At 42.0% G+C, this 26,892-nt stretch overlaps 1 protein-coding gene across 8 annotated transcripts in view; it reads left to right on the top strand.

The window, feature by feature from the left end:
* The window catches only part of CALD1 (caldesmon 1), a 252,893-nt gene that overhangs the window by 41,088 nt on the left and 184,913 nt on the right, over positions 1-26,892 (top strand). For 4 of the 8 annotated variants that reach the window (XR_007888905.1, XM_051613518.1, XM_051613497.1 and 1 more), the window contains exon 1: positions 13,552-13,836. The exons of 2 other annotated variants lie outside the window; for them this stretch is intronic. The gene's annotated coding sequence lies outside the window, so the exon portion shown is untranslated. Of the gene's footprint in view, positions 1-13,551; positions 13,837-26,892 lie in introns of those variants that run through there. 2 more of the 8 variants (XM_051613539.1, XM_051613529.1) reach the window with 1 other exon arrangement.

Here is a 26,892-nt window from a genome sequence, read left to right as displayed (position 1 = left end):
ACAGAATGTTAGGGGTTGGAAGGGACCTCTGGAGATTGAGTCCAACTCCCCAGCCAGAGCAGGCCCACCTCGGGCAGGTCACACATCTGCTTATGGTGTGTGGCCACGTACCAAAGCTGTTTGAATGAAAATGTCATTTCTTTTTGAAGACTTCTAACCCTGTGCATACAAAAGGGATACCCAGAGTTTGGATCTGAGGCTATAGCAGTGTGGCAGAAAAGGATGCTTGCAAAGATATGATACTTTAAACAGAGAGAATGCACTGAAGCTGAGCAGAAGCAAAGGAAGCAATTTGGCATTGGAAGTCAGAATGGTTGTTATTAGGGAATATTGTAGAAAAAGGGCAGGCTCTTTTTCAGGACTATTCTTGATGCTTGTAGTTTTTATTCATGAACAAATTGGGAAATACAAGATAGTTAAAATGATCAGTCCTATAATAACGTCAGAATCAACATAATAAGACAGAAAAATTAATGCTACCAAAAAATTCAGATATGGACTGATGACTAAACTAGCAAATACTTGGACTAGCAAAACAAATTATGTACTTTTTGCATTTGCACATTCCTGCATCTGATGTTTATACCTCAGAGAAAAACAGGAAAAAGAGGCTGAAGACAGATCTTGTGGGGCTGTTTTTACATTTAATTTTGTTGAGATTTTTTCTACAGAGTTCACATAAATTTGCTTTCAGAAACTGTGAGCAAAATTTATTTTTGATAAAGTAGAATCAATGCAAAGATTTTTTGAAAGGTGGACATTTAAAGGATATCTGACCTTTTTGAAATAAAAATGCTTCTATGTGAGTAAAGGTCTGTTTGATGGAATTGCCTTGTAACTGAGGGGAGTATGGCCATCTGGGTTGTTCTTGTTTTGTTTGTCTGTTTCACCAGTCCCTCATGTGATATATTCTGAAAGCTGCCAGATCCTCTCAAATCCTGGGTGGCCTCGGCCTGAAACAATAAGCTGTCCAATTTCCCATAGTGTTGCACTATGTAGCCACCAGTATATTTTTTTGCCTGATTGAATTTGGACAGAGAGATTCCAAAAAAAATGTATTCTTGCTCGGAGAAAATGAATCAAAATATCTTTTCCTAATCCTTCTAAGCTGATGAAGTCCATGTTCGTAAGCCAGAACTTGTGCCATATGATTTTTATAATCAGTCACAACTAAGATAAATTGAAGCAATGGGAGATCAGTCACTGTACGAAAAAGCTGAAGCTAAACACTTTTGTGAGTATTACTCTGTGCTTCTTCATGTATATTTAGTGGCTTCAAAAAAAGACGATGGTAGTAAACAGAAATATTACTGCAGGAGCTACAATTTAATTGTAGTGTTTTGTTTTTTTTTTTAACAGATTCTCTGAATTTCATTGGAATGTATTTCATAGGAGTTGATTTTTGTCTCTTTTTGATTAAATATTAGTGAAAAAATTGTGTAAGCAGTTGAAACATTGTTCTAGCATTCATGGTTATTTCTGATAATTCTACTGCAATAAAATTTCAATGGGGAATTAGAATGTCCTTTGAAGTTGTCAAGAGAAGGTACATTTAACATTTTTTATTTATTTCAATGAAATAACAAACTAAAGGACAGTCATGAAATGTTGGAATTTCCCATGCAACAGATATTTGGTACTGTGACCAGCCCAGAGAAGCGTTTGAATAGTTGTTTGGGTTTTTTTCACCCTGTTCATAGCATTGTGCAAATATTAATGCTCTGTGTGCCTCTGGCACAGGCAGGGGATGGAACAGTTCACATCTGCTGTGAGGGACAGCACAGCTTCTTTGCAGTACTTACATTTCAGAATGGTTTTCATGGCTTAAGGAGGGTGCTGAGCACAATGAATGCCAGTCAGGTTCTGCAGCTGAGTGCAGCACAAACTGAGGAGTAAGCCCCACTTATATGGGCTGAGAAAAATGAGCACATCCTCTTGCTGTGATTTTATGAGTTCTTGACATGCAATGGATGCAGGATGACAATAGTTTGAAAAACGGAACGATACATTCTGGTGTATGTAGCTATCCCAGTGTCCAGTTCTGTAATCAGCAGCTTAATTGTTTTATAGTCTGGTTCAGGGCCTGCAGAATTGTCTGGTATCTCAATGAAGGCTGGTGAATTTATCCATGGTCTGATCAGAGATGGCAAGTGTCATCAATCAGACTGTGTGGGAGCTTGGGGAAGCTGTTTGTTTCTTTGTTCTTTTCATTGCAAGCATCTGTTTAAGGAGACCCCTTGTGATTCTGAGGAAGCATTCAATTGCATATAACTAACCAGAAGCCAAGTTAAATAAGCCAAAAGTTGTGGGTTGTTTTTTTTCAGTCAAATATCAAGCATTTGGGACTTGCTTTGAATGCTAAACAATGGCAACCAAATGCAGGAATGTGTTTCTGACCCATGATCAATTTAAAGTCTCTTTAAAAACTGAAGCCACTTCCTAGAAAAATCTATTTACCATTATATTATTATTTTGCTTGTGATGTTATAGTATGCAAGTTGTGTAAAAAGTCAAACTCGTGATATTTCTTCTAATTAATCCAAACAATAGCTATTAGTTAGGAATTCTGACATTCAGAAGCAGCTCTGACTTGAGACTTGTATATTTATCCTGATGTTTATATCATACATGGTAGATGCTGGCAAAAGCATCCCTTTCCTTTACCCAGGAACATTTAACAATGATTAAAAGACTTTTGTAAAGGCAAGCATAGTTCTTGCCATGTTTATGCTTAGAAGTTCATTGGTTATTTTTTGTTTATGGAAGTTGTCTTTGTGGCTGAAAATAATAAAGATATTAACCATAAGCCACTGGTGACTGGTTTACGTCATCGGTATCTAAACTTGCGGCTCTGGGAATTGCTCTTAATGGCTTGTGAGACTGAATGTGGTAATGGTGCTGCCTTAATAAAGGATAGCACATGATGATCTAGAGAGCTTCATGGAAGAGTAAGTTATTTTCTTTATGGGAAAATGTAAGGAATGCTCAGCCAAATGTTCTTAAATATGTGAATTTCTGTCTCCATTGTGAAGAAGTGCAGCCTTTCAAATATTGCTTTTTTGAGCTTTGTGTCCCAAGACTTCTATTTTAGCAAGCCACCTCTGAGATTTACTTTGAAGGGGATACTGTGAACATGTGCACAGGAACCCTCATGCTAATTTTTGGTGGCAAAACAAACCAGGAGTACAGTGCTACACAGCATGCATGATAGCAAAGAACATGCTTTATGCCCGTTGAAAATTGGACCTTTTTGCATTACTAGGTTCCCACTGATGTTGGTAAAGATAAACAGTATTTCCTTACAGCAGTTATTCAAGGTATCTGGAAGCAATGACTGTGTCCACTGTCACCACCTCAAAAAGACACAGGGGTGTTGCAGTCTTCCCTGACATTGTGGCTGCTCCAAGGAGGTGGTATCTCAGGAGATACCACAGCTTAAAAAAGAAGAATTCCAGGAACCCAAAAGGAGCATTAGTATTGCATTTCCTTGCCTTCTGAAGCAGAATATGAGGAAGATCATTATAAACAATGGAAAAAGGACTTTAAACTCAAAGGATTGGGTGAGGAAAAGATGTAATTATTCCCTCAGCTTTGTGTATTTTTAATTGATATCAGTGTGCTTCATTTAGCTGACACTTGATGCTCAATAGCTGTGAATCATTCTTTAAGTAATGAGAAAATCTGACTTTTTGTGATTGTCCTCTGTTTTAAAGAATAGGAAAAAATACATCAGTATGCTGGAGACAACACTAAACTTCAGGAGTTCAGAGCTGGCCACAGAAGGTGAGCATGGGTCATTTTGGAAGAGGAAGGGTTAAAGAGGAATTTGAGCCACTCAATAGATCGGATAGTTTAATGAGTATTTGATGAACGCTGATCACAGAAGAGCCAGAAGGTCATAAAGTCATTTTTTCAGGTAAGTGTGACCCTGCCTGGAGAATTAAAGCTAGCACTTCCAGTTTCACCTTCTGACCATAGGGCAGGGCAAAGTAGATTTGATGTAATGTGCTTAAAGCAGAAAGCTGCATTCCACATCAGCCTCAGTTTTGCCATGAACTGTAGCTACACCAGTTGCACAGCAAAGCGCAGGGATTTAATCTCTTGAAAGCAAAGCTATTTTGAAGTGCAGAAAACTGGAGACTGAAACTGTGAGAAACATATGAGCTGTTACTCCTCTTTCCTGTAAACTACCGTAGTTACCTCATCATGTGTTATGCTAGTGATTTTAGCTTATATAGACAAATAGCATAGCTGTCTGCAGTTCAAAGCCCTAGCTGCCCCCAGTAGTTTTCCCTTGAGAAATTTTGTCATGCTACTTTGTCAGTACAGATGATGGAGACATACTGGGAATACTGGAGAGTAGGAAATGTAAAACGAAATGTAGTTTCAAAGTATATAGCATGGTGGCTTCTGCTCTGGTTGCCTAATTTTTAAAAATAGTATTTAATATTTGTAATTTAAATGAAACTGCTCCAGGAAATTGCCTGTCAGAGGACATTTCCCAGAGCTCTTAAGAGGAAGCTGGGTGTGTCTAGATTAAGAGAAGAGCAAATGTCATGCTGGATAGTTAGCGAAAAAACCACCATCCTTCTATTTCCATATGAGAGGGGACAGGAAAGACATTCCACTGTTGCACTAAATGCTGCTTCCTTCAGAGAAACTTGTGTTGGGGTTCATGCTTTCCTAGGATTGCTGGTGTGAAGTCCTGCCTGTGTGTGACTGTAGTATACCTGGAGATCCCACCAGCACAAATTTCTCCCACAACCTGCTACTGTGTTGTAAGCGGAGGGGACCACCTTGTAGGAACTTGAATCCTGACTCAGATGATTGGGCAGTGTTGCAATAGGAATAATCATCAGTTCAGTGGTGCCTCTCTCAGCTTTGAGACAAGATGGCTTGGCAGTCAGTATGTGCTGCTAGATGAACATTAGGGACTCGGTGCACTCCCAACATCCAGTTCTCAAATTTTGGTCCATGGTATTACATAAGCCATATTGCTAATGTTGCTTCAGTTGCTTCCTCTTCTTCTAATTCTTCAATTTATTTTGAGATAGATACTGCAGTTCCTTTTCCATCCACTGGATAAACCCAAGGACAGGTGGAGGTTTTGGCTTAGCAAGACGCCTGGGACTGTGGATGAGGCTCTGTTTGCCATGCCTGCTCCTCTTTCCTATAGGTTGTCAGTGGTGATAACAGAAATCTGACTTTTCCAATAAAGTGGTAAAGCCTTGTTCTGTCCAGAAAGACTGCATGGCTGGAAGACTGAAGGAAGAGTGTACTCTGACTGATATGTAGCTCCTTCCACAGAACCACTGGTTACTTTGGCACAGTCACAGTCTGCTCTAGTGGGTTTCTAACACTGGCTCTGCTATTGCATCGTACAAGAAGATAGGGTGTGATGCAGGGAGCTAGAGATCTCATTTTGAACAACTTTGTTCCTTTTTGATTCTCTCTATAGGCATGCATTGTGGTCTGAACTGGTTAGAGCTTCTTGGGTTTGGATGAGATATAAGGATATATATATGACAATAAAGTATAGCACAAATAGGCTGTAAAGTGGTGACTCTATTCAAGCTTATGCATGTGCTGTATGAATAAAATAGGGACAGCAACAGATTCACTGTTTGAAGCAAATACCAGTGGAATTGGGTGTTCTTGCCAGCGGTTTACCAAGTATCTCTTCTTGATTTTGTTGAGTAAGCACAGCTTTCTATTGACTGAGTTGCCTTTCTCTCTATGCCTTGCCATTCTCTAGGGACATGATCATGGAGAGACAGTTGCAAGTCTCTCCATGAGACTTGAATTTTGTTTCAGCAGTCAGAGCTGAACAGGAGACTGAAGCAAAAAAATCAAAAGTATTGATTTGTGAACATAAGCACGTGGGGGGCTTTAATGGATGTTGCCCACTGAAGTTGTGTTTTTCATTTGAGTACAAATTGGTGACTGAGACCTAACCTTTGCTCATTGCCTGAGCCAAACTGCTGAAGCTGAATAGTTTATTAGCATCAGAGCAAAAAGTGGCTTGGTTCTCACATTGCCCTAACAATAGGATATGTCAGAGAATATTGATTTGATTAGGCTGACACTTTGTTTACCCTGGTCTAAGTGAGAGGAGAATCAAGGCCAAGGAATATGCCTCACCCTCAAATGCCTGTACCAGCAGCTGTGCAATTTGTAACTCAGTTGCTAAAGTAAATGATGGCACCATCTTTTCTGCCTGGAAAACAATACTCAAAATAAAGCCAAGTTTACAAATAGGGAGCACGTACAGTACAATTTTTTTGAGTAAATGCACTTATTTTTCTCAAATTAAGGCAAATTGAGAATATGCACAAATTTTCTGAGCACTGCTAATTTCATTGCATGTAATTTTTCGTGGCTGGCAATGAGTGGGGTCTTTAGAAAAATATACACATCTGCTGTTCATAGTTTGTGCAAGTGAAGTGGGCATGCCCTTCAAGAAAAGAGGTGTCCCTGAGGGCAGAGATCCCTTACCATGTATTAGCCTGCAGAAAAAGTATATAAAAGTCCTACTTTTCAAAGCAATCCAGAATAACCATTTTTCTTTTTCCCTTTTCTACTAATGAATAAAGGTGCTGTGAAGGCTCTGTTCTTTGGGGGGCACTGTGTACTTGTAGCTAGACTTAGTTTTGTAGTGGAAAAGTGCAGGTATTCTGTTTTCTTCGGGATATGGGCCACTATGTCTGTTTTGCTTTTAGAAAGGTAAGGTCGCAGTGTCCATGATAAATTCTTCCTTATTATGGGTAAAGTGTCTCTTTCTAGCAGGTTTTGGGATCCCATTTTTTGTTTTGATCATTCTTTTTAGTGTATATATGTGCTTTGCATATATTTAGCCAGAGAAACCAGGAGAAATAAAATACCACACATAGCAAAAATGGGCAGATACGCCACACCAAAATGAATGTCAGTGATACATAATTATACACCTACTTTTTTTTTTTTTAATCCAAGATGAGGGAATGCTGCTCTTGGCAGCATTGGACTGAACCCTGCTCTCAGGGTGTTAGGTAAATCTAGCTAGGCAGAGAGGTTTCTTCTTTCTCAATACGTTTATGCAAGCTAGAACTGGTACCATCTTCTGCCCTGCATTCCTTGCTTGGATATCATGGTGTGGACTGGTGCATGGCCTTACAGGAAGGAAAGGGAACACAGTCCTTGTCACTCATGGGGAGATTTGTGGCACTGAGTGGGAGGCTTGGTGTCTTGGGTTTCCTGCTTGTCAGTGTAACTTCTATGAATGTGCTCGACATCCATGACACAAATGGCCTGTTGGAAGACTCTGTCTCTTTCACTGAGGATACATGAGTCCTAGGGATACTGAGGCTGGCATCTGTGTTAAGACATGCATCCCTCTCAGTATCTACTTTCTAGTCCTTGTTACTGTATCTAAGCAGCAGTAGCTTTTTATGTCCAGCTGTCACTGTACTGCACATAACCCTGTGTTTGAAGAGATGTTAGTATTTTCTCTGCTCTTTTGTGGTAGCTTTTACACCCTCTTTGAGGCACTGGTGGCTTTGAAGTCCTATGGATTGTGCTGTTCCAGGCCAAAAGATTGCCTGAAGCAGCATGTGTAAAATTTTCCTAAAATTTACCTCTACCTCTCTAACATAGAAGCAGCTTGTCTGTGCCCGGGAGGTAATCATAAGGATGACCAAATCTGCTCACAGTGTGTGGGCTTCTCCCTCACTCCAAAGCAATCCCCCAGACAGACCTGCCAGCTGGGTGGCTTGCTCACAAGTCTAAGCTTACTCACCTTCATGTCAGACGTGCACAGATGTGAGCACAGCCATCTGGGCTGTATTCTCTGTATGTAAGATTAGGCTGATTTCAGATGAGCTGTGGAAATGGCATAGCCATAGCATGATTCAGAAATCATCTGCTGGGGCAGAGGAGAAACCTGTACTGTGACATCTTTATGTTATGAAAAGGGTATCAGAAAATGTGCAGAACCAAACCTTGCCTTCTACTCTGGTATGGAGCAAGAAAGGAGGTGTGAGCCAGCCCAGGGTGCACAGCACATTTTCTGCTCTACTTTACCAAGAGAGGAAATAAAAAGCAAAGTCTGCTGGAGAAAATTACCCCACCAGTTGATCTTGCATCTGACCAGGCTACAGAGGACAGAGTGGAAGTTGGTATCCCATTTCCTCAACTGTTCTTAGTGCTCACTCTTCTAAGGGCATGCTTCTTATCTGACCCAGTTCCTAGGGCACTTGTGTCCTTGGGGAGCCAATGGAAGCTCAGTTCTTCCCTCCTGTTCATGCAAGCAACACAGGACTTGCCTATCCTGCAAGATCCTTCTTAGCCTAGATGACCATTGTGATCTCAACAGTTCCCTTCGTCTTTGATAATGACATTACATTTAGAGAACACATATTCTGGAGGAGCTGAAAGTGAAGAATGATGCAGTCTTGACTGGTATTTCAGGGATGCTTGGAGATACAGAATCACAGAATTGCTATGGTTGGAAAAGACCTCTGAGATCAGAGTCCAGCCATCAGCACAAAAAAAACCCCAATCCAACCAAACACACAACCACACACACTCCACCAAAAAATACCCAAAAAAACTTCCACAACCTCAGCCACTACAGCACACCCTGAAGTGCCACATCTACGCATTTCTTGAATACTTCCAAGGATGGTGACTCAACCACCGCTATGGACAGGCTGTTCCACTGCCTGATGACCCTTTCAGTATAGAAATTCTTCCTAATATCCAACCTAAGCCTCCCCTGCTGCAACTTCAGGCCATTTCCTCTGGTTCTGTTGTTATTTGAATGGGAGAAGAGGCCACCACCCACCTCCCTACAACCTCCTTTCAGGTAGTTGTTGAGGACAATGAGGTCTCCTCTCAGCCTCTTCCTCTTCAAACTAAACAACCCCAGTTCCCTCAGCCCCTCCTTGTATGTCTTGTTCTCTAGACCATTCACCAGTTTGGTAGCTCTTGTCTGGACACGCTCCAGCACCTCAATGTCCTTTTTGTAAAGAGCCCAGAACTGAACACTGTACTCAAGGTGCAGCCTCACCAGTGCCAACTACAGGGGCATGATCACTTCCCTACTTCTGCTGACCACAGTATTTCTGATGCAGGCCAGGATGCTATTGGCCACCTGAGCACACTGCTGGCTCATGTTCATCTGGCTGTCAGCCAGCACCCCCAACCAGCCCTTTTCTGCTGGGCAGCTTTCCAGCCACTCTTCCCCAAGCCTGGAGCATTGCCTGGCATTGTTGTGACTGAAATGCAGGATCTGGCACTTGGCCTTATTGAACCTCATACAATTGGCCTTGGCCCATAGGTCCAGCCTATACAGGTCTCCCTGTAGAGCCTTCCTACTCTCAAACAGATCCACACTTCCACCCAATTTGGTGTCATCTGCAAACTTTCTGAGGGTGCACTCAATCCCCTCATCCAGATAATTAGTTAAGATACTCAACGGGACAGACCCCAAAATGGAGCCCTGAGGGACACCACTGGTGACTAGCCAGCAACTAGATTTGATCTCATTTACCACAATTCATTGGGCATGGCCATCCAGTCAGTTTTTTTACCCAGTGAAGAGGACACTGAGTTGAATTGTCCAACAGAGTGAGGAGCAGTAGGGGCTTGTTTAATCTTGCCAGGGAAGTGAGTCCTACCTTTCTTCTCAAGACATTGTACTTTGATATCTCCTTTAGCTCCCTAGATAGTTTACAGGGTATGACACTGTCTCTGCCCCTGCTCTATGCGGCTCTGATCCTCCAGGGACATATTTTGTCATTAGAGGTGTTGAAACTCCCTTCTCTCCCTGTTCTGCTCAGAAACAACAAATGGCAGACTTTTATTTACAATAAACACACTGCACAGCTGTGAAGAGTGCGGTGAAGGGAATCCAAATGTGATAGCTAAAAGTGTTGCTGGTAGAGTCTGAGGGTGCTCACTGGAGTGAGGCCAGTGTTCAGCTGCAGCTGTGGTTGCCAGGACTCAAAGGATGTTGACCCTTGCTGCTGACAGGATTACAACCTTTTGTATCTGTGACCCATGACAGCATTCCAGTGTGTCACACCTTTGTTGCTGGTACCAGGATTGGAAATAAAGACTAGTTTCTTGCCAGCAGGGCTGAGTGACATCTTCATTAGCCTGGTACCAGAGGAAGCCAGCCTTTTTTGTGTCTGTCTTTGTGCTAAGGAATAGGGTGGGTTATTCCTAGCAGAGACCTTGCTACTGGGGTTCTCCTAAGAAGACCTTTGGTCTCCCAGCCTAAATATGAAGCATCTGTACTAGTTACAGGATGGGACTTCCTTTCTAAAGATTTCTGTCTTTATGCTATGAGCACTAAGACAGTATGACTCACTGTTAGATGTACAGCCCACCAAAAATTAGATACTGGGGATGTGAGGCCAAATGGATTAGGTACATATAGGAAGAATGGCTTTCCCCATAGTGAATTTGATGCTCTGAATGCACCTTTCTGTATTGTGGGAATGTGCAAGGGCAGGGAACTTCTTTGTTTGTGAAATGGCAGCTGAAGACATTGTAACATCCATGGTGGGAGGCTGAGCACTCCTCAGTGATGACCATGTGCACATCAAATAAAGAAAAGAAAAATAATTTCAGGAAGCTCAGTAATAAAATGAGAATTCATTTTGAAAAGCAAAAGATTATTCCTCCCCAGACACCCCAAAGACTTTTTCCGGGTAGGGAGCACAGCTCTGACATCACAGCTGCTTTGGGAAAAAGGCAGTTGGAGAACTGGAACATCAATAATGCAACTGGTCACTTTGGTCATGGCTACATGCTGAGCCTTGAGGGCTTTGCAGTGCCAAAATGCAAGTTCTTCAGAGCAGCTGTATGCAGTAACCAGACCTGCCTCCCAGGGGATGATTGATAGTGTACCTTCTAGACCACAGACTCCCCTCTGCTTTCAATTGTAAATTTTGTAGGAAAAAATTGATAAACCTGCAAGAGCCACAGTCTCGACAGAGATTTCCAGGTACTTCTAACATGATTCTTCTAAGGGAATGACTGCAGTTTTAGGTCTCCAAGAATGCACTAACAGCCCAGCACGTACAGGCACTTTGGCTCTCATCGCAAGCAGTCTCACCCTTGCTCTGAGTTACTGAGCTCAAGAGCTTAGCATTGAGCACTTGCAGTGCCCTTACTTACTGCAATAAGGTATCAATATTAAAACTGTGCTTGCTTTGGGGTGGGGTTTAACTTCTTCATATACTATTTTTTCTATACCTATATCAGTAAACCAAGAGTTGGGTTTTTGCCTCTGAAAAGGTTTTCAGCTCTGTGTTAAGACTCAAAGAGGACTGTGAAAGCAGAGGGGATAGGAAGCTGTGGCTAGAGCGGCACCCCTGGTAATGAGGGCAAGGACTACCAGGACAGTTCTCTAAATTCCTGCAACAATGGATTTAGGCATATTATAACTATATTTACAGCAGGCGCTCACTGGTGACTCCCAGACATAGGATGCAAAGGGACTCCCACTAGAATCTAACTCAGTGGTGGTCATAGCTCAGATTTCCAGTAATATCTCCAGGAAAACAATGGTAGTTTGTTGGCTTTGAAATTTGAAGTAATGGAATTCAAAAGTTTCTCAAAGTGAAATTCAGCTTGGTAAGAACGATGCAAACTTTTCATGGCATTATTTCCAGAATTTTAATGGAAAGGTGACTTGGAACACAAAGAGTTTGGGATGCTTTGACATAGAAGCTTCACACTCATGGTTAAGTCTCTTTAAAAAAACCCCAAACCTCTGCTTTCAGCTTTCTGTAATATATACCTGCTAGCTCCCTGTTGTAGTGAACACTGAGATCACAAGGGTCAATGGCTGTGCAGGTGTGAGAACCTGAGGGTACTTCTAATATTGTTTTCTGGTCTGACTATCAGCATCCCTTAAACCTGTTTACTCCTCAGCCTAGATTCTGCAGTGTTTCATGTTCTAAAAATCTAGGGGATGGTAAGATCCAGTAGAGATTTGTAGTTTCTTCCTAAATCACATCACTACCTCTTTTTATTTGGTCATTGATACATAGGCTAATAATTTTTATACTTAATGGGATGACTGAGAACAAGGACTTTGTTCTGCTTTGTCTAGTAAATACTGCAATACAAAGTTACATGTGTGCTGTATGAACAACTTAATATTTGAAACTGTTACAGCAGCATAATGGGAGATGTCTGACATTAAGAGTTTCCAAAGAATTGTTAGAGAAAAAAAAGATGGCTTCCAAAACCAAACACCACTTTTTACTTTATCTAATAAAGCTGTGACATTTAAAATGACACTAGAATAATTGATTTCTTGCTGTAAATCTGCATAGATCTGGCTCTCTGAATTTTTTTATGCTGTAAAGATTAGTTTACTGTCTGTAGACTGAATCCTTCTTGCATGACACATGTGACTAAATCCATGGGGCCCAGTGACCAGAAAAAAGACCCAGAAAGGTATTAAAATAGTTTAGCTCATTCAGCTGCAAAGTCATCTTACACATATTTTCCTCCTAACTGGTTTTGTGTACGTTATTGTCAAATATGAATCTGCAGAATATCTCCTGGTCTGGAATCCTGTCCTCTTAGAGCAGTCAGCAGTTCTCCTGCAGCCTTGCTTAGTGTCTGATATATGCATGCGTTAGGAGCTATGTACTGCTCTGTTTTCCTAGGCAATAATTTTAATATTTATTCTCACACATTCTTTGTTAGTTTATGTAGCTTGTTTGTTTCCACCATCAGTCTGCATCTGTATTTTCTTTTTTTAAGCTCCCTGCATAATTTGGAAAGTGACCAATAGTGTGCAATCAATAGAGCAAAACAAAACAGCAAACAAAGACAAAAAATAACCTAAGCTTACTTTATCTATGGTATTGAACAACAGTGAAAAGTCTTGGTCAAAATATGTAGGTATAAGGCTATCCTCATAGTAAATGAACTAGTTTTAGTGTCTAGATAAATAGCTGTATATCTATAAACCTATTTATCTGTCTAGTCCAACTTACTAAGGATCATCATCAAAGTTTCAAATCTCTTAAAAAGTTATTTTTTCTGAACATGGATATTCTATATGTAACTTCTGTTGTATAATTTGAAATGGAAACAGGCTGTGAAGCCTGCCAACTCATCTTTCATGTGCCTTTCCCACTGGTCTCTCTCTCTTTTTGCAGAATCAGGCTTGCACAGCAGAGCGTTTCTGTTCCCTTTTACATGTGGTCCTTGTTAAAAAAAAATAGAATGAAGTTTAGCTGTGGTGAAATTATTTATTTGATTTTTTTTTTAACTGGTGCAAAAAGTAAATATGTTTACTGTCTCCCTTTCCATTCAGTATATTTCCTTTTTTAAGCTCCATTTGTGTTCAACAAGACAGCCTCTTTCTCCAAGATTAACATTTCTTATGATTGTTCCTGACAGAGGATTTACTTTCAGAGGCCCTGCTAAGGATAACCAAAAAAGGGCATGTAGCAAGACAGTTTTGGCAGCTTGCACGAATTTTGGGAGCTTTTTAGGTCTTGGTTTTTCTGATGAGTGGCTTCCTGAGCATGCCTAGGGAATGACAGGCATCTCTGCAGGCAGGCTGAACCCACCTTGGCTTGTGCATAGTCATTGGCTGCCTATTAGAATAAATTGAGGACAATGCATACCGCTGCCTGCCAATTGTAAACATAAGGGATATGTATTCACTTAGCATTGACTTTTGGGAGGGGCCAAGGAAAAGCTGTAGTTTTATTGAATAGAGCTGTGTGTGAGGCTGCTGGTTTGCCTTTCTTGCCGTGCTCCTGCCCAAGCAGCCAGTTATTCATTTCCTTCCTACTAGTTGAAAACTTTTCAGCCGCAGAGGTAAGGGCTTGGGATACGTGTTTGTTTGGGAGGGAGCTGGTCTGACTGTGTTTGCGTTACGGCGAGAGATTAAGCAGCATGCGAAACCTAACGAGCCGTGGAAATAGTGCAAAAGTGTTGGATACTATTTTTCCTCCTTTCCTCTCTCCATGCCTCCTTCTCCCCCCCTCCCCTCAACCCCCCCCCCTTTCCAGATGTTTGCTGTGACCTAAGGGAGATATCAGTGCCGGGCGGGTGGAGGGGGTGCATGCTCACCCACTTCAGCACCAAACGGGGAGGTGTGGGGGCAAAGCTTTGGGTGCAGGGCAGGATCTGTGCCTGACCCCCTCCATATTGAGACCCTGCAGCAGGCTTGTTAGGGGAGAAATATCCTGTCTGCCCTTTATTGATTTATTTATTCATTTTCAAAGGAATTGCGATGGAAAAATTGTGAGCGTGGTAATGTCTGGTGATTTGTTTTTAATTTGGCAACCTAACACCTGAGCTTTCAGGGCAGCCTGGCTGTAAAGGCAGCCTCTGGGTGTAACTGATCCAGATACAGTGAAGCTCTGGTTCATGTAACTGACCCGATACTTGCTGCAGCAGATGTCCGTCATGGCAGCCTTTCATAGGAGTATTGTTGACAATAGACGGCATCCGTTCTTGCCTTCAGCCTTCAACAGGCGCAGCAGCGTCCTGCCAGAACGTTTCTTGTGAAGTTGTCTTTCCTGCTAAGAGGGAGAGAGAGAAAAAAACAACCCAACAATAAAAATACGCTGGGGTGGGACCGGAGCTCTTAAAAGTCTGAGTCTGCGTTTGTGTCAGTCAGAGTGGCTGCCGGGGCCAGCCAGGGAGCAGGCTCTTCTTCCCAGCTCCTTTGACATGCTCGGACAGTTCGAAAGCATTGTGCAAGTCTGCCTGCTGGTCGTATGATATTGTGTGTAGCAGGGAATTTCTCGCAGAAAGAGCTGGGAAAATGAAGGGGAGGGATTGAGGCTAGCTGCAGATGGATACTTGGGAACAGCAGGCACTAACCTCTGGCCAGACCAGCAGCAATAGAATTGACTTTTCTCATCTATCATATATTGTTTGGCAGAATGGACAAGATAACTGTTTTAAAATTACTTTTGGTGGAGTATTTATTTTCAGAGTATGCAGTTTTTATGCGGTTTTGCCTAGTTGAGAAGATGTTTCTTGCTAAAAGCTGTACAGGAGAATAATTTGTGAAAATAACACATTCCCTCCCTGGCAGTAGCTCAAAGAAAATAAGGAGGGAGAGTTTCTTACGTGAGAACTGTGTATGTATTATAATTTGTCTATTTTAGATACCATACTGTGAATTATTGTGCTTGTATGATCTGCCATCAAAGAACTCTAGGACGCTGCACCCATTCTTTCTCTGTCTAGTTAAATTTAGCAGTAGGTTCTCTGTGAGCACCTGTGATAAAATTTCATTTCTTTTTCCCCTGACACTAAGAGACAGGATGGGATCCTAAAACTGTACACACCAAGCCAAATGAAATGATCTGTTTTAACATAAATTGCAAATGGAACAGTGCTTCAAGGAAGTTAAGTGGTCCATTTGCTTAATTAAATTGCCTTTAAGGTAACGTGGGTCTGAACTATTCTCAATATATTTGAAGAAAGTACAGGTCTGCCTTTCTTTGGGAGGCTTTGTGATAGGCAGATATCTTAGTCAATAAAACCTGCACACATTAATGCAATATCTAAATTGTCATGGCAGGAGAGAGCCATTAGATAAGATGCCCGTGAACAAGAGACCATGTTGAAACAACTTGTATTTCCTGAGAACTCCTCTTTGTTGCAGCATGCAATGACAAGGGGATCAATTCCACCGCCTTCATTCACAGGATTAGTCTTGATGAAATAAATACCACCATTATCAGATGCAGGATCTGATGCAAGGGGAGTCCTGTGTACTCTAAATACTCTTTGACAGTGAGTGATGTAAGCATGTATTAGGAGAACAAGGGATTTTCCACAATTGATACTTCATACACTTACAGCACTTCTCTGACATGGAACAGCCTGAGAAAAAGATAACCTCCCTTGTGCTTTTCTTTCTTGTCCAACACTGTTACACAGTGCAATAGTGAGACTGAAAGCTAGGTGACTTGAAAGGAAAGTGGGGCTGTGAGTTCCTCTGGCTGGGGGAAAATTAAAGTGCATTAAGATGGGAAGACTTTTATTCCTTAAAGTCTCATTCTTGGAGACGCTTGTGACATTGAGGTGTGCTGGTCAGCATGTGTCCGGACCCACACGGGGCTAAGGCCCAGTGCTACTGATTCCAGTTGGTGAGACTAGCAAGACAGAGCAAGGTGCTTTTTTTCCTGGTTGTCTTACTGGAGATAACTTCTGTCATTGAAGAGAAATATGCTAGGGAGGGTCCATCAAGAGCCTGGCTAAAAGTCCTACTTCTTTCACCCTTCCTTGCCCGCAGCTGGAGTGGCCCTGCCTGTGGGGCTGGTCTTTTCATTGCGGAGAAGTGAGAGCCTGCAGGGCAAATGGGATTTAAATGCCCTGGGACTGCTTAAAATACTCTGATTTATCAGTGGCTGCCTACATGAGACCTATACTGTTGTCCGCCTGAGTTTTAATGTGTATTAAAGGTCAGTGGAGCTGTTAACCCCTGTTTGCCAAGGATATAACTTGGTACATTTGATAGCTTTGTGTGAACAAAGAGGGACAGGAAACCATATATGCTTAAGAAAGAGAGAGAGCCAAGAGAGCTGCATTAGTTGTCCATCTGCAGTGCTTGTCTGCACTGTCCTGGGTATCAGAGAAAGCACCAAAAAAGGTAACAGGGCAGAATGGGAAGTGCAGTCCTGTGAACATTTCATTGCCTTTGAGAGGAGCTTTATGGGGAGTTTGCAGGATCGGGCTCCAGGTGTACAAAGCCTGAGGCAGATAGTCCTGTGACTGGGAAGAGTGGGAGTCTACCTTCAAAGCAAGTTTTCATTCTTTAAAAATTGTCTCTTCTTAGTATTTACCCCCTGGCACCTTGTAACAAGCAAGCTGCTTCCTTACTAGAGCTCTCACCTTCATAAATGTGCATGTGCATGGGTTGGATTGCTGGTTTTATTTCTAGCTCCTGGGTGGTTTAAAGCCCCAAGACTTCATGAAAATGGGTTTTGGGGGCAACTACTGGAAGCGAGTCACCTGCCTCTGTGTTGGCACTCACTCTTCAGGTGCTGGCTCTTGTTGGGAAGCTGTAGCTGTTACATGCTTCCAGACTGTCAAGGATTTGGCTAAGGCTGAAATTTGACTAAGGAGCATTTGAAGATCAGATTAGATCTGACCTTTCTGGATGAAACACTGAGGTCATAGGACAGCTGAACTATGTAACAATTTCTTTTTGCCTTTCCTGATGCTTTTGTACAGTTTGGCTAGCCCAGAGGGGCAGGACACTCAGTATATTGTAATTTGGGATCCCTCCCACCCCCACGAGAGAGCTTGCTCCTAATTTTCTTGAAATGGATTTGATTAGTCTGAAAGGTTAGGGCACAGAACACCGTTACTTAGCTGCTAGCCCTGGTATGTTAGCTGTATGCTTTACATCCTGTGTAAGAAAGTGTTTCTTTTCATTTATTTTTTCTCTCACTGTGCTTAGTGCTGATACATGATGTGGGGCTGGCAGCCTGGCTGCCAAGCGTGGTCCCTGCCATGTCCCTCTCCCCAAACACCACTAGCTGCCCCCGCAAGAAGTGCAGCCTGCTCGACTTTCTCACTTGCAAATGTCCTGGCTTCTCTATCTGTCTTTCAGCAGCTGCTGTGTGCACCCAGCTACGGCAGTGCCCAGGCTTCCTGGGCTCCTTGCTGGTGAATTGGGTGGGATCTAAGCCAGGGAATCCACCTCCTCCACTTGTGGTCAGGAGCCACCACTGCTAACTGATGCCTGTTACCCCCTCGCTGCCCCTTGAGAGGGGAAAACTCTGTTAATGAAGCATAGGGCACCTCCTGATCCAAAGACCCTGCCCATAGCCATGATCATGGGACTTTGGGTTGAAGCCAGGAAGAAGTCCTTGTGGGGGCTGGTCCTGCTGCCCTGCAGCGGGGGCAGGAACAAATAACTGAGGAAGAAAGCAGAAGAGAGAGTGGAAAAAGGTGGCCGTATCTGAAGCCACTGGAGTAATTTCTCCTTTGCATTTTTTCCTGTGGTCATAAATACCTGGTGAGACACTTAATGAATGTGTGCCTGTTTCTGTGTCCCATGCCTTTTTGGATTTAGTCCATGTGGCTGCTTCATTAGTGTTTATAAAGAATTTGTAACACAAAAGTGCCAAGTTTAAGCACTGGCTAAAACCTTATTTTTGACTGATTTTCCCAGCAAGGACATACATTTTTCTGTTTGTTCACACAGATATGTATTCTACTAAGAAGTAACTTTTTTGTAGATTGTGGGTATAAAACTGCTTAAGTCCAGTGGATGAGGTGGAAGATGGTCCAGGCTCAGGAGTGACATTGAACTGACACATTGAGGGAATTTCTTGGGTACTTGCAGATTTAACTGTGCTTGCTGCATCTGAGACAGAGCTTTCCTGGGAAATTGTTTTGTTTGTATGAAAAATGCAGGAAAACAGTTTTTACTTACAGACCAGCCATAGTGTCATCAACTTGGAAGAGAAACTACTGAGCAAGCTGTTGAGCCTTATCTGCTTGTCCAGTTTCATGTTGATGAGTACATTTGAAATTGTAAATCCTGGGGCCAGGCCAGGCTACAGTGGGGAAAATGTTAGAGAAAGATTTCAGGCAATGGAAACAACATTACATGTTTCCACACCCTCTTGTGTACAGAATACAAATAAAGAACATTTCCCTTGAGACTTGCTGTGGAGGGTGTGAAGCAAAGTGGAACCCACCCGTTTGCACATTTTCTGGTTTATGTCCTTAAATGGAAAAAAAAAATAAAATAAAAAATCTTTGGAATTTAGCTCATAGAAAGGCTATAAATAGATTTGTGGAGATAAAGTTTTGCTGTAAATGCTCAGGGTTTGGATCTATTCAGAAGTGTAACTGCAGGCCAACAAGTAGGGAAAGGGGGGTATTGCTAAATGTAGGAAGACAATTTAATTGCACAGAGATGTGCTTTGTACGTGTGTGTGTGTACAGGCACACCCCTCTCCACCTGCATGTACCCTCCCATTCTTCCTAGAAGTATGTGGAGATCTAAGAAGGGTGGAAATTGCTGTGTGCACTTTTAAAAGTTAAATAACTTGGGGTGAGGAAGAACTAGTGTTCATGATTCATCAAATTGCTAGGGAGCCTGAACCTATGACAGCTCTGTAAACAAAGGTCCTGAGATCTGTTGGCAGCTTGTTTTATGTTCTTCTCTGCAGCAGCTGGCTCCAGCTAGGGAGAAGCTGTGCGAGGCTTGATGAACACTCTGTAAGCACAGGAGCAGTGGTTCCTGTGCTCCTTCAGAATTCAAGGTTCAGTCCTCCAGACTCATGTCAGTTGGATTCCAGTAATCTTCAAAGGGAGCTCTGCCCAAGTGAAGGAGTCTTGTTTGTTTCTTATTTGCAAGGCTTTGATGTTCCTGTTGTCTTTCTGTGATTGCCACAGGGCATATTACTACCCTTTTCCCACTTCATTCTTTTCTTTGACAGGAAGGTCCCTAATGGTGAAACGGTCCTCCTCCCGTCCCCAGTTTGGTTTTTTTTTTTGAGCCACAGTGTTCAACATGATAAAATCTCTCTCTCATCCCAAAAGCAAAGGCAGGACATTTTTGAATCCCTAACCTTTTCAGAGGACCTAGCAGTGCTTCTTTGATAGCCCAGATCATCACCTTCTACTACCAGCAGTTGCTCCAAGGACAATTTCTGCTTAGTCTTCTGGGATCAGCTGCAGAAGGAACAAAGGCTAAGGACTTTGCACTTTCCTAACGTGACCTAGTGTTAACTTACTTTCTCTCAATGGCAATTTGAAAAGCCATTGAACATAGGGAGAATTTGGTTTTCTTCTGGCCTGGTTAAAGCTGTAGGCTTGGAAAATAAATTCCTGGAGCTTGGCTGCAATGTGTAGAAATGGAAGCAGATTGGGTTATCTCTGAGATCTGGGGAAGAGTTTGGTCAGTTCCCATTTACCTGCTGAGCTGAACCTTCTGGTGCTGCAGGATTACTGTAGTCAGCATCGTTCATGGAAGACTTGGAGTCTTGGGTCCTCAGAGAGGAGAGAATTTGCCTTGTTTTATGGCTTTGGGAAGAGCTTAGCCTCATATGCAGAGCCACACCCCTGCTATGAAAATGAGGGGTTTCATTCAGATGTCTGATAAGCCACAGCTGTTGCTTTGCCACTTCAAACAAAACTTGGATTATAAAGACTGAAGTGCAGCATTTTAATTGCTGTAAATATGAATAAGAGTGTTTAGGCAATCCAGATGATACTGAGCCAAGCATTTCGTGGCTAACGTATATTACACTGACAAAAACAGGCCAGCTGAGAATTTCCCTGCTGCTATCCCTAGTAGCCTGAAACATCAATTGTCTATTTTCTGCTGCATTGGTGAGGGAGAAGTTTTAACCTGGGCAACAGTTGGCCTGGATCTGATCTTGCTTTCAGCAGCTGTACAGTGATGTAAACTGTCTTGTTAGTTTAAAAAAAGTTATATATTGAGTCCGATCTCAGTTTTTTTTGTGCAAATCTGTTTGATTTCCTCGAGTCACTCCATTCACAGTGGGCTGCTTGCTATCAGAAGCCAGCCCTTTTTTGTTTGGCTTTGTACACAACCCCTAGAGAACGATGGCAGCAGGAAATTGGATCAAAATCCCAGCAATGAGTGTTCACTGGGAAATTATATTTCATACAAGAGAGGGCACTGCAAACCCAGAAAGCCAGTAAAATTCCACTGCTCATTTGCTCCCTGGTGATTAAAAGGCCCTGCCATATATGGGAAAGGTCTGAGCTTCATTCACTCCAACCACAATAGTAAATGGCTTTTTCACTGGACACAGTGTGCAATCTAGGAGCAATGTCTTATGACAATAAAAAGGAAAGCATCAACTTTTGCTTGCAGTTTGTTTGTAGTTTTCTCTGCTGTGTGTTATTAAAAGCTCTGTAACTTTTTTTTTTTGTTCCTTTATTTAGATCCCTGTAAACTGCATTCAGTTTGGTTTGCCACTTAGCCCTCCCCTGTAAAATCAGACACACCAGCCTATTTCCTTGACTTCCCCCTATACAACCCAAACAAGAAAAAGCCATTTCCTCAACCAGTATATATAAATGTAGCTCCTCTATCTTCGATGCATCTATTGTGGATTTACATTCCTAAAGTCTGGGATTGGCAGAAACAATCTTATTCTCACCAGGTATAGAGCAGTAACTTTAACAAAAGCAATGATTAAATTCCAGTGTATCAGAGACAATCATGGGACCACAGGAGTGAAGCAAATAGGAAGTGTGTGTATATGAATAGGCATGAATTTGGGGAGAGGAAGGGAAGGATGTGCTTTGTTGCAGAAGCAGAGTCCCCAAGTGCACCATGCAGCCTTCAGGGTTTTTCCTCCCACCACATCAGTTTCTGCAGTGAAACCCCACACAAACGACATTAAGACACGAAGTCATTGGTGTTTAGTTGTGTTTACATTCTTGCTTTTCAGTTTATTTTATTTAAGGATAAGTACTCTCTCTGACATCAAAATGATGGGGATAAAGTAGTCAGTCTAGTTGCATTTTATTTTTTAAGGAGAAAGACAGTTAAGTGACTCTGGCAATGGACAGTGCACAGAGTTCTCTCCTTGCTGAAGATTTTCTGGAGTTTTTTTTATTACTTGTGTTACACTGAGTACCTTAGAAATATGTTTGTGGTAGATTTAGAGATTGTCTGGTATCCTACCCCTATGTAATCTTGATGAAAACCCACATCTTCATGGCCAGAAAGGTTGATTGATCAGTCTGATCTCCCTGGCTACATGCCTCATTGCACACCATCCAGTAACTCATGTTTTGAGGCCACTTAAGCTGACACAGTTAAAATGCATGTTGTAGTCAGCCACAGGACAGGTTGGCTTGTTAATGAAACCAGTCTTCTGCTCCTCCAAAGTGCTGTTGTGCCCCTCTGGAAGGACTACACAGCTCTGTAACAGAAGTGATGTTCAGCTTCTATTTCCATATACATCTGGGCACTTCTACAATTTTCAATAAGCGTAACTGGTATATGAATTTTTGTCCATGTCAAGAAAGCAGAGTTTCTTGCAGTTGACCTTGATGTTGGGTGGGAACAGATTTACCTGGCAGTTTAGGCTATTGACCATCAGCATTCAAGTGGTTTGGCTTCTCCATACTAGAAATAGCTTTTTGACATGTGGCACTGCTTCTTTTTCTATACTTAAGCAAAACTGACCTTTCAGTTCAGTAGTCCTTTGTGTTTGATACCTCTCTTCAATCAGAAGAGGTGGATTTTGAGGTTTTTTATTATTTTTCTAAAGGCGAAATTGGCTTCCTTAAGGTAAAGATCTTTTAAGTCAAAGAGAGGATGCTTTTCATATCTGGATGGCAGTACTTCTGAAGACCTGTCATTTGGCCATTATCATGAAGTCATGCTAAGACGTGCCTGCTGAGGAGCCTGAATGCAGCCAAAAGAAGCACTGTCTGGTTGTGACAGCTGGGTAATGCACTAGTAGCACAAGTGAATACTTCTGTTTTCCATGTCAGGGATAGCCAATTTGGAGACCAAAATAATTAGATATCTAATCCTCTATGTATTTCTTTATTCAGGATTTGGATTGTGAGAAATCTTCCAGGATATCAACTTCATAAATGGAGTCTTAGGCCTTTGGAAAAAAGCCCCTTGAATAACAAACACATTGAATGCAATAAGAACTATTCCATAGTTGAAAAAAAAATTATTCTGTTTTTACCATCTTCAGTCTTCCTGAGCCCAAATGGAAAATGTGAGACTGCTTTGTTTTTCTTTTTCCTCTTAAAAAGAGGGAAGTGTAAATGATGCATGCTTTGGAGTAATTTCCCTCTTGCTTTCCTCTCCTCTAAGTGATTTGTGGCCAAGCTCGATGTTTGTGTGATCTTGTTCTGGCTACCTGTAGAGATGCTTTGCAGAAGTTCATGGTGTTCAACTCTGCTGCTCTGCAATGGCCATGACTGGGAGTTCCCCTTCCCTTTGAATGTTGGGGCCCTTCAGTAAAGGCTGTCAAACTCGTAATTTTTCAAGATAAGTATTTTTCATTTGCATTAGTGTGTTTTAGAACAACACCCTTCCCTGTCGTGCTGCTTGTAAACTGCCTTAAAGCGTCTGTCCATTATCTACTAAAGGGCTTCTATGGCCAGTAAAGGTGTTTATTGCTTCATATGTCAAACCAAAATGTCATGTGTCATTCTTGGGCCCTCTGCTTTAAAAACCCAAATGTTTTTCCAAAATAGGCAGCAATTTTTTTTTTTTCTGTTCACTACCTTCTGAAATAGATGTGAACTCCTTTCTTGTAGTCAATATATAGCAAGCTGTAATACAGTAATGCTGTGTTTGCCTTCTGTAGCAGTGTCTGATAAAGATCAGTTCATCTTAGTGAAAAATGAAAGGAATTTACTGTGTGTGTAGGAAATATATTTCATTGTAAATGAACAGATTGAAGTGGTGACAGATTATGAATCTGACTTTTATGACAAAATACAGTTATACAGCTCTGAAAGCCTGGAGACTGGTGTGATGAACTGGAAAAAACATTATCATCTGAGCACGTTATTTCTCCCTCTCCTGTGACCCTTCAAGACAATGGAAAGGCACTGATGGAAAGGCTGTTGGCATTAGCAGGTATAAAACTGTTTTAGTCAATCTTGGTTCAGTGCTTACAGGTTACTGAGGATGAATTTAAATATACATATTCAAGATTTTTCCCTTATTTAGAATTAAATATCGGAAGCTGTAGGCATATCCCCCCAAAAAAAACCCCCAAACATAACCCCCAAACATCCGCACCACGTCCCCTCCCCCTCCCAAACCCTCCCACAAAACTAAAAATGAAAACCTGGGAAAGACATATTAAGTCATGTTGTCCTTTTCCTCTAGGCAGTGCAGGATGATTCCCTAAAGTATATTCACACATGTTTTGTCCATAAACACCTCTGTTTATTAACAAAATACAATAAGCTGTAGTTTTTCAGTGAGGATTGGGATAGTTTGCTGCACTTTCTAGTTTTAGAAAGGGGAAATAGCTATCATTCTAAAATGTGTTTCTTGGCCTGTGGATCTTGCTCATGTGAATTCAAGCACAAAAACCTTAATGAATGGAAAGTTGTAGAAGAGTTAACAGCAGCTGGTTTTCTTATGGACTATGGCTCTGACATGATCTCATACCAGTTTAATACAAGTGTTACCTCACTGAATTCAATGGAATTCATAGAATCATAGAACTATTCAGGTTGGAAAAGACCCTTGGGATCACTGAGTCCAGCCATCATCCCTACTCTATAAAGTTCTCCCCTAAACCATATCCACCAATACCACATCCAAATGGCCCTTAAACACATCCAGGGATGGTGACTCGACCACCTCCCTGGGCAGCCTATTCCAGTGTCTGACCACTCTTTCTGTGAACACTTTTTTCCAAATATCCACTCTAAACCTACCCTGTTGCAGCTTGAAGCCATTCCCTCAGGTACTACCTTTCAGGTAGTTGTAGAGACTGATGAGGTCTCCCCTCAGCCTCCTCTTTCTCAAACTAAACATTCCCAGCTCCTTCAAGTGTTCTTCATAAGATTTATTCTCTAGGCCCTTCACCAGCTTCGTTGCCCTCCTCTGTACTCGCTCCAGCACCTCAATATCTCTCTTGAATTGAGGTGCCCAGAACTGGACACAGTACTCCAGGTGTGGCCTCACCAGTGCTGAGTATAGGGGGACAATCACCTCTCTGCTTCTGCTGGTCACACTATTTCTAATGCAAGCCAGGATGCCATTGGCTTTTTTGGCCACCTGGGCACACTGCTGGCTCATATTCAGACACTTGTCAATTAGAACCCCCAGGTCCTTTTCTGCCAGACACTTTCCAGCCACACTTCCCCAAGCCTGGAGTGTTGCCTGGGATTGTTGTGGCCCAAGTGCAGGACCCGGTGCTTGGCCTTGTTAAAGCCCAGACCATTAACATTAGCCCAACAATCTAATCAATCCAATTGGTTTTCATTTGCAAGGGAGTAAATGAGACCAAATTCAGAGAGAGACCTAGGAAGACTGGCTGGGAGAGGGTTTTAGTTTGGGAGTATGTTCTTTGCATACATATATGTGTACACATCTTCATGTTGCAGTAAATGTGTCAGGCCACCTGGGAGAAGGGGCCAAATTCTGAACCTGTGAAAATCCAAAATTAACTGAAAGGGTAATGTGCCACTGAGGGCCAAAGAAGTATCTCGTTGTCTCTGTCTGTTGTAGGGGAGTTGGACTGATGACTTTTGGAGGTCACTTCCAATCCAAGACATTCTATGATTCTATTCTATGATTTTTTTAAGTTCTGGGCTGAGGTTCTTTGTTACTGGGATTCTGATATTTCCTTGATGAGATTGTTTGGAAATATAACAGAATAAGACTCTTCTGCAGGGAGCTGAAGGGTTCTTTTCTTCTTAATTTCAATCATACCAAGTTAAAAGAGAGGTTGTGTTGGGTATTGTGAAGCTAGCTCAGACGAAAGTACCACGTGTGTGGTTATTCTGCCTTGAAACTATCAAAGCAAGCAATGAAATTAAGAACCATGTATTTCTGGAGTCAAACTTCTCTTCAGATTTGTGCAATATTACATTCTTCTTCAAGCTCAGCATTCAGCTTAGCTCAGTCTAGCAAAACTGTAGGAAGGAGGCTGTGTTCTATTGAAAATGTCTCAGAGAAGAGCTTTGAAACCTTGAAGTCCAGCAGTGGTGTTGCTGTACAAGCAGGATACTTGGATACTACAGCAACAGTGTGCAGCTTTATCATTGCTCTGTGTATGAGGAAACGCAGCTGAAGATGTGGCAGGTATTGATTAAGAGTGAAGAAAAGCCAGGAAGAGAGGTTTTGGTGTCTTGGTTTCTTATGTTTTTGCTGGTCCTGCTTGCTGCTTTCCTGTACAGCAGCGCCTGAGGTGCAGGCATGTTTGGAACCAGCATCAGCAGCTTCCTCGGTATAAGCTTTGCAATGCTGTCTTTTAGGGTTAGAGTTTAACACAAATGCCTTTGTTTTAGCAGGATTTTCCACCAGCAGATGCATTTTCCTTTGCTCAGTCTGAAATGGCAATGTTTACGGGTGCGTGGCATAAAGGTTCCTTATATTGTGGTTTGCAGTGTGATGCTGTGCACTCCCACGGATGGAGAGAAAACATTTTAAGACTATGGAGTTATGTAGTGTTAACATTCATTTTTACTTGACTTACGGTCTTGAAGAAAAGCAGAATGATGGTAATTAAGCTTGATCTTTAGGCAAAAATTGAGGGGGGTTGGGGAAGACAGTAAAGTATGCAGAATGTTTTAAATGGTCTTATCTGCTTGTTCAAAAGGGAGATCTTATGGAGAGGGGTTACAAGTATTTCTCAGTCTATTATAGGGTTCTTACTGTTCACTATCTAATTATAGTGTCCACAGAACAAGGGCAGCAGAAGCTAATGTCCCTGTGGTTCATGCAACTGTTAATTATTCCCAGTGGTGACGCCAAAACAGTGTTCTTACAGAACTGATCTGAGGTCATCAAGTTGTTTCACATGGGATGTTCTGCCATCAGACAGAAAATGAATTCTGCAAGCTGTAATGCTTTGCCAGATTCACAGTGGCAAGCGTGAAGTAGAGACCCTATTTCTCAGAGGATCTGTGATGAGATTTTTAGTCCTCTCTTGATCTTCCTCCTAAGCAAATAAAGTGCTGCTGAGAGAAACTTCAGTGGGAGAGCTCTTGTTAGAATACAGCACAGAAGAGTTTTCTCCTGCTTGCTACTAGCATGTTTCTGTCCTCCCCTCTATATTCCTATTTTAATACTGTCTTCAGCTGAGTAGAGCTTGCCAAATTCAACCTATATATGCTAAATAACTTTGTGTATGTTGGAGGTCCCTTCACTGGGACAAAAATGGCTGAGGTTGTATGGAAAGTCAGTGAAAG

This window comes from Apus apus, chromosome 1 (assembly GCF_020740795.1).
Source record: "Apus apus isolate bApuApu2 chromosome 1, bApuApu2.pri.cur, whole genome shotgun sequence".
Classification (NCBI taxonomy): Eukaryota; Metazoa; Chordata; class Aves; order Apodiformes; family Apodidae; genus Apus; species Apus apus.
This window is presented reverse-complemented; position numbering and strand designations above follow the sequence as displayed.